Source organism: Schistocerca nitens, chromosome 1, assembly GCF_023898315.1.
Source record: "Schistocerca nitens isolate TAMUIC-IGC-003100 chromosome 1, iqSchNite1.1, whole genome shotgun sequence".
Taxonomy (NCBI): domain Eukaryota; kingdom Metazoa; phylum Arthropoda; class Insecta; order Orthoptera; family Acrididae; genus Schistocerca; species Schistocerca nitens.
The window spans coordinates 1,133,726,833-1,133,734,816 of record NC_064614.1 but is presented as its reverse complement, the minus strand read 5'-3'; the positions used below and the strand labels follow the sequence as shown (position 1 = coordinate 1,133,734,816).

General features: G+C 45.6%; 1 protein-coding gene across 1 annotated transcript in view; it reads left to right on the top strand.

Moving 5' to 3' along the window:
* The first annotated feature begins 4,710 nt into the window (after positions 1-4,710).
* The window catches only part of LOC126199507 (protein Tob1-like), a 170,630-nt gene continuing 167,356 nt past the window's right edge, over positions 4,711-7,984 (top strand). Inside the window, exon 1 of the mRNA XM_049936433.1 lies at positions 4,711-4,849. The gene's annotated coding sequence lies outside the window, so the exon portion shown is untranslated. The remainder of the gene's footprint in view (positions 4,850-7,984) is intronic.

The following is a 7,984-nucleotide window of genomic DNA, read 5'->3' as shown; positions in this document are numbered from 1 at the left end:
ATCCGTCGGAACCCAACCAGGGGACAGCCACCGACCGACCAACACAACGACTTGCTTGCCATCAATCAGTACATGAGAACTCAAACACAAAAGGTTACAAACGCGATAATCCACAATGATGTATGTATTAGCTGTTCCGGGCGGGAAGGAGCACCTGGTCCCCGGCACGAATCCGCCCGGCGGATTTACGTCGAAGTCCGGTGCACCGGCCAGTCTGTGGATGGTTTTTAGGCGGTTTTCCATCTGCCTCGGCGAATGTGGGCTGCTTCCCCTTATTCCGCCTCAGTTACACTATGGCGGCGACTGCTGCGCAAACAAGTTCTCCACGTACGCGTACACCAACATTACTCTATCACGCAAACATAGGGGTTACACTCGTCTGGTGTGAGACGTTCCCTGGGGGGTTCACCGGGGGCCGAACCGCACAGTAACCCTGGATTCGGTATGGGGCGGCGGAGGGGTGAAGTGGACCGCGGTAGTCGTCGTGGGGTTGTGGACCACTGCGGCTGCGGCGGGGACGGAGCCTCTCCGTCGTTTCTAGGTCCCCAGTTAACATACAATACAATACAATACAAAGTATTAGCTGTCAAAATTACACACCATATTGGACAGCGGCAACAGGTGAGGAAAGGACGCTGCCTGAAATTACGTTAGTGCCCAGGGCAGGTAACCGGAACACTAACGGCCACAAGGCAGAAAATTCCACTGGTACACTTGAATTTGAAATACGGTAATATAGTTAACTTCACCCAAAAGGAACACTGCCTGAATTTACGTCAGTGGCCAGGGCAGGTAACCAGAACTCTAACGGCCACAAGGCAGAAAATTTCGCTGGTCCGCAGCAACCGACCGACTCCTCCCAGAATGCTGACAACATCTAAAATAGTCGTCAGTGGAAATAACGCCAACTACACACACAACCTGACAAGCACTTGCACGAAGACCTGAACGATACCCAACAGTAACTAAGCACCCACGAAGACAAATCGGGAGTCGATGCAAGCACACACACCCAGCCGACTCATGAACGATCGGCGAGCCAGAACGCGTCGTCAGGTAGGACGACCGACCGACGATCCACCGAGACCGTGACCCGGCTCAAGTGATGCGTGGCGGCAATGGTCGGGCGAGCCATGTGACGCAGACCTCACTGCTGCTCCAACCCGACTGCACTTGCCGCATTGCAACTCCCCGAGTGGCAGGTCCGGACAGCGGTCCAGACGCGTTCCAACTGACTGGCAGACCTGAACTCGCGACCCGAACTCTCTTACAACAGATAACTACCGGGAAGTAATAGCAGTCGAGCAAAGATACTACGAGAGGGGATAATCGACACGCGCTGCTAACGCCGCTCACGGTCAGGCAAAGCAGCAACTCAGTGAGAGTAGTAATTTAAATTAAAGTAGCGAGGTGGAAGAACGTTAAAAGTAGGGTGTAAAATACTTGATGGTGGGAACACGAGCCACGCACACACGCACAGCTCAATGATTGACAGAGATAATGAGGCAAGTTCATGTTTTTTAAATGGCACGCTATACTTTTTTACCATCATTCGAACGCTCTGGAAAAGACGCGTATAGTGATGTAACGCATGTTGCTATTGTGATTCAAACTTTGCTTAAAAGACGCTGGGAAATATTGTACGATTGAAGGTCGAGGCGGTCGGAAGAGGCTGCGGACTGTAAACACGCCTCGCGCGACGCATAGACCGAGTTGCCGTGCTCTATGCAGCATGCACGGCCTACGCTACGTAGGTAAATCCTCATTTCCCAGCGTCTTTTAAGCAAAGTTTGAATCACAATAGCAACATGCGTTACATCACTATACGCGTCTTTTCAAGAGCGTTCGAATGATGGTAAAAAAGTATAGCGTGCCATTTAAAAAACATGAACTTGCCTCATTATCTCTGTCAATATAAACGTTGTGATTATTGTGCATGTACCAAAGTATGTGCCCCATAGTCGGCTTTGATTCACCGAACACCGGTTGTCGATACGTGCAGTCGTACCCGGAATAAAGGGGGTTTTACCTCTTACGCGACGTTACAAAATCATAATGAGTACTGAAAAGTCTCCATACAGTATTAATCTATGCTCGTAAATACAATGCCATTTCTTTCTCTTAAGTCCAGGAATGACACGTAGAATTGGTTACCTATCGTTGGATGCTCCGATAGGCAACAGACAATTTCCGGAAGTCAACTACTACTAATGCTTAGCTATATTGTCACCTAATCCCACAAGCCAGATCTCGACTTACATGAATAATTAAGTACAGTTATTTCGAACATGGATCAGCAGTATACTAAGACTGGCTGAAAGGATTGTTACTATATTGATGTACCATCCCTGAATTACTACATAAAGTTCAAAAGCACAACTGTAATAGGTTCTTTGTCGAAAGAGCAGTGACGAAATTCCTGTTTGGCCATTCAATCAGATGTACCCATCAACACCCAGGACACATTCGATTAGTACCCGAGAGGACAGACAGAGCATACTAGCGCAGTGGTTAGAACACTGTACTCGTGTTCGGGAGGACGCCAGGCTCAAATCCGCGTGCAGGAATCCAGATTTAGGTTTTCCATAATTTCTCTAAAATCGCGTCGGGCAAATGCTGGGATGTTTCCTTCATTGTCCTTGAAACAGTCCGAGCTTGTGCTGCATCTATAATGGCCACCATGTCAATGGGACGTCAAACCATAATCTTCCTTCCTCCCGAGAGGACAGACATGTTTACTCAGTCATGCAGGATTGTACAGTCATATCAAGTAATTTGATTCAGGAAATGGGTTTGTCTGCACTGACAAAGGACGTATGGAGCACTGTGCACAGTTAGGTTGACTACCATTATGTGACTTCTCTTGACGTTGCAATGGACAGAGGGGCACACACGGCGACAGGTCCAACAACAACGGTGGACAGAGGAATGGAACCACATCGTCATCTCACACAAGTCCAAGTCACGATTCTGCGTACAGAATTACGAAGGCAACATACAGGGCGATTCGGTTTGCACTACCTACAGGTTTTATGCAACATGCAACTCCTTCAAATACCACGTGCAAGATTTTCATATACTTTGGCTTATTAAAAAAAACATGAATATGACTTTCCTGTAGAAAATTTAATGTAGTTCAATTTTACATTGGGGTACCTTTTTTACCAGAGGTTATAGTTTTCGAGTTATTCAAGAAAAACTTACAAAACTGACCTTGAAACGCGCTTTGCTCAGGTTGCCTAAAACCCATAGGTAGCGCAGCTTAATTACCCTGTACGTATGCATGAACTGTTTGGAGAACTCATCGTGAAACAGGCTTAGCAACTGGCGTGACAGTATGTGGCACCAGTAGATACACGGCACGAGCGCCTCTAATTGGCATAGTCGGTAGTTTAGGTAGCAGGAGCTATGTTTCTGGCGTCTGAAGGTCAGTCGCTGTGCCCTATCTACGAGGTCTCCCTGACGTTATCTTTCAACAACACACCGGAGTACTGCATGTTGCCCCTGCTCTCCTGACCTAATCTTATACTGAGGGTGGTTGACTATTCTCCTGGTCAATAATTTCTGCAGATCTGTGAGCCAATGAAAACATCGTGGGTTGCCAAGAGGCCGTTATGCCATCACTCAGCAGTCACAGCGATTGATAAAGTTCTGTATCTGTCGTCCAAGCTCAGTTCGATTATGGCAGCCTAGAACCAGAGTTGTTGCCGAAAGTGGCAGCTCCATGTACTACATTTCGCACTCTTTGTACCCCCAAAATACCAAAAAATTTAACCATATGATACTCTGTGGGCAGAATAAGTAATATTTTGTTATTAGCTACCCGTCTTGGCGTTGCAGTTTTGTAGCTCTACTGGTCGGCATGGGAGAATGTCGTCGCCAGCTGATGACTCTGTACCATATTTCCAGAATGAGATTTTCACTCTGCAGCGGAGTGTGCGCTGATATGAAACTTCCTGGCAGATTAAAACTGTGTGCCGGACCGAGACTCGAACTCAGGACCTTTTCCTTTCACGGGCAAGTGCTCTACCAACTGAGCTACCCAAGTACGACTCACGCCCCGTCCTCACAGCTTTACTCCTGCCAGTACCTAGTCTCCTACCTTCCAAACTTTACAGAAGCTCTCCCGCGAAATTTGCAGAAGTAGCACTCCTTCTTTCAGGAGTGCTAGTTCTGCAAGTTTCGCAGGAGAGCTTCTGTAAAGATTGGAAGTTAGGAGACTAGGTACTGGCAGGAGTACAGCTGAGAGGACGGGGCGTGAGTCGTGCTTGGGTAGCTCAGTTGGAAGAGCACTTGCCCGCTAAAGGCAAAGGTCCCGAGTTCGAGTCTCGGTCCGGCACACAGTTTTAATCTGCCAGGAAGTTTCTGTACCATATGTTAGGGCCTCCAAAGGTTGTCTCTCAAGTAGTTGCTCTTAGCGGGTAAATAATTGCCTATAGACAGGGAACGCAGGCGTCGGCCGAGCCCACTTTCGCTGTCGCGCGACTGCAGCAGGCAGGGCACGGCAGCGCTTTTCGGAGTTGGCCCGGCGAGGCTAGGAGCAGCGCGGCCCGGCCGTAATGATCGCGGCAGCCCCGCAAGCCGCTCTGCCGGGCGCGCGCCCGCGTGGCTCGATACTAGGACGGCGGTTGACCGGCCTGCCGCCGCGGCGCCACCGTCGCGCCGCTAGTTGATAAAAGCGGGCGTCGCGCGCCGCGCCGCTACAGTCGCAGGTCGACCGCCGCCAACGCGTGGAAGCGCTTATCTTCCTTTTTTTATACTTTTCTACTTTTATACTTCACCGTCGTCGTCGGCTTGAGCAGTTCTCGAAGCGCTGCGAGCGGCGAAGAGGAAGGCTGTTCGAGACGAGGTGAGTACTCGAATCAGCTAGTCCAGCGTGCCTCGTGTGTGCCGAAGGAATATTTTTAGTGTGAAACTGATACCGTATTCAAATTACGTTCCGAGCGTACGCGGAGAGCTCTGTGAGTTATAGCAACATTTCTTCGTGAAAAACATGCTGCGTATAACTTGGCGGAACTACCTAAGATACTTCGCTCTACAAGACTTAGAAATGAAATCTGTACTAGGTTGAGCTACGAGCAAATTGTGTGCTACAGTGTATGCTGGTGATAAGGCACAACCGTACTTCTCTAATGCCCAAAATCTAGGTCTGATCGAATTAGGATTGTTGATTAAACATACGAATCACTTGTCTAAGAAAAAGTTTCAGCTGCGTGCCATACAACTTTCGCATTCACGTGATATTTTCATTTGCAGAGACATGCTTAACAAACGGGCACCATCCATATGTGAACAAACAAGTGATGATGTCCATATTCTTAGGTCATTATCCCTGCAATAGTTCCTAATTTTAGCCCGTGCAGTTTCTGCAACAATACGAAACCTATACCTGTGAATCGATACTTCACATACGTCGGTATACACACATGAATGAATAAGTGCTGGTAATCAGACATTTGGGTGACTTCTCCATGAATTAGCGTCAGTTCTATGCCGTAGTGTTGTATACTTCAGTGGAAACAAACTTCACGTATTCGAACCATCAATATGCGCCAAACAGGCGCTGAAGACCATTAGGTCACTTCTTCCTACATGCGTTTCAGTCCCATTCCGGAGTATTCCTGTAATGATACTATAACTACATGTGTATAGAGATACTTAAGATACAGTCAGTAGCAATAGACATATGGCAACAATCTACAGTAATCGAATACCTAACCATTCATGTCTCAATTCCATTCTACAGAATTACAGAATATGCATACCTGTTGAGCCGTACTTTAGTTATAAAAACTAATAAATGTCAGTAGTTAGATATGTTCATCAGTTTCCTGCAACGACTTAAATAGTATCCTATTGAATAGCTGCAGTCACATATTATGTACATCTGTAGAAACATACTCCACATATGGAAATAAACAAATGTGAACGAAAATTTCCAATACGCTGCAGCCTGAGAAGCATACTTCACGTATGGCAGCAATCTACTGAGAAAATATAACTGCTGATGTTTCGGCCTTTAGATCACTTGTGCTGTAACATGTTTAAGTTCTGTCCCACAGAATTACATGAGATGCATACCTGACGAGACGTGTTTCATTTATAGCAACTAATAAGTGCCGTTGGTTAGAACGTTTCATTACTTCCGCCGCAGTTGGTTATAACACCATTCGTTAGAGATCCTGCAGTCACATTTTACGAAAAATTTGAAGAAACGTAGTTGACATATGGTAATAGTGCTTACGTAGCGAATATTTCCATACACGATGCAGGTGACAATACTACATCCCTCTAACGATATAGTTGCAGCGCTGTTCGGGAAAAAACACCGTCCGCTGCTCTGTAGGTGCAGCTTCGATCAGAAATGTACTCGGAGCTTCCTGGCATTCTCAAGGTCAGCTGGCGGCAGAAGCACCGCAGTGCGACACGGCTGTTAACGAATCAGGAAGGTCACAGTCGAGGCTGGCTGCAAACTCGCTCTCACCTTCGACTTTTAAAACGCCACTGCAGTCCGTGAGCACGGTACAGCACAGCCACCTGGTCGCATTTCCTGCTTAGCAGAAGCAGACTGGGCAGTAGGCGCAACCTCTTTACCTTTGGCGAATGAAGTTACTGACCATTAACTACGGTAACATGTTGTTCTATAGCAACATCACAGTTTCTGTAAGTGAAAAATGCATTTGCGAAGAGATGCAAAGAATTAAAACGAACGGAGAATTGCGAAATAAAACACTTCGGTGTGGTTCGTCGACATGCTGCAATGTGGGACAGCATAATTGGAAACAAATCAATAAGCACTGCTAGTAAGCAGCAGGTTGGAAATACTTCTTTACTCCGTTCTTCAGCATATTCATTCAGGCTCTTAAGCCACGTCCCACAACGTAGAATTAGGCAAGATTATCACGGACTACAAGACATCATCGACTTGAAAATTATTGATGTAAAAATATCTCGAATCAGTAGACGCGTTACCCCCTTAAGTAAAAGTTGAGAAGATATACGTCTTGCTGGTTACAATTTCTGAATTTCGGAATCGTATTGATGTATGTATAGCAACAGTTTTGTATTAATTTGGTGAAATGCCAATGTAGCGTCATGTCACAGTAACAATCCAATTTTACAGTAAGTTGTGAGTAGAAGGAGACACACGTAAATGAATTCTGCTTCAGTGCGAAATCAAATGAAATAACTACGGCGTTTTCTTCCCCATTTTGTGATTCTGCACTAGGGACGTTAACGATAGATGACAGGAGTGTATTTAAATTGGAAATTTAGTATTTTCCCCGATAGTTTTAATTTGTACAGCCTGTTAGTTCGCATTTCGTGCTAGGACTAGCAGCCTGAATTAGGGACACCACCAATTCACTATTGACAAATTTACCAGTAATCGACCTCAGCAATGTGTTATTTTCGTGAAACAATCGAAGTCGTTATAACAGAAAGCAGCTTTTATGAGGAGACGCAAAACTCTAAAAAGACCATTGAATTCCCAGTGTGTGTCACAATTATGCGAGACAAATCGGAGAATGCTTTTAGAAAGCAACCGCTAGAAAATATTGCACTGCTGCGCTAAATTTCCTAAGCCACGTCCCTTGACTTCAAAATGACATTACGCATCTGAAAAATTTTTGTTGATCCAGTTAGTTAAAGTGTTTTCACATTTGTTGCTGGCTAGAAGAACAGCTTCATGTTCAGTTTACACATTTACGAAAGTACTACACGTCGATTCCCGTATTTTGTGTGTCAAGAGAGTGCTTTGTGGCTTGCAAATCGATTGCAATTAAGTTGGAACGCAATAAACAGAGCTGTTTGGAGATAGCCATCAATGTGGTATAAATAGTATTTATTTTGTACCGTGAAAACATTTTTCAAGGATGTTTTGAATCATAAGATTTTTAAATCAACATTAACGAAGAATGTTTCTTACTGACTTCCATTCCTTTATTTCGAAATCCTGTTAGTATTATTCTAACAAACTTTTAGC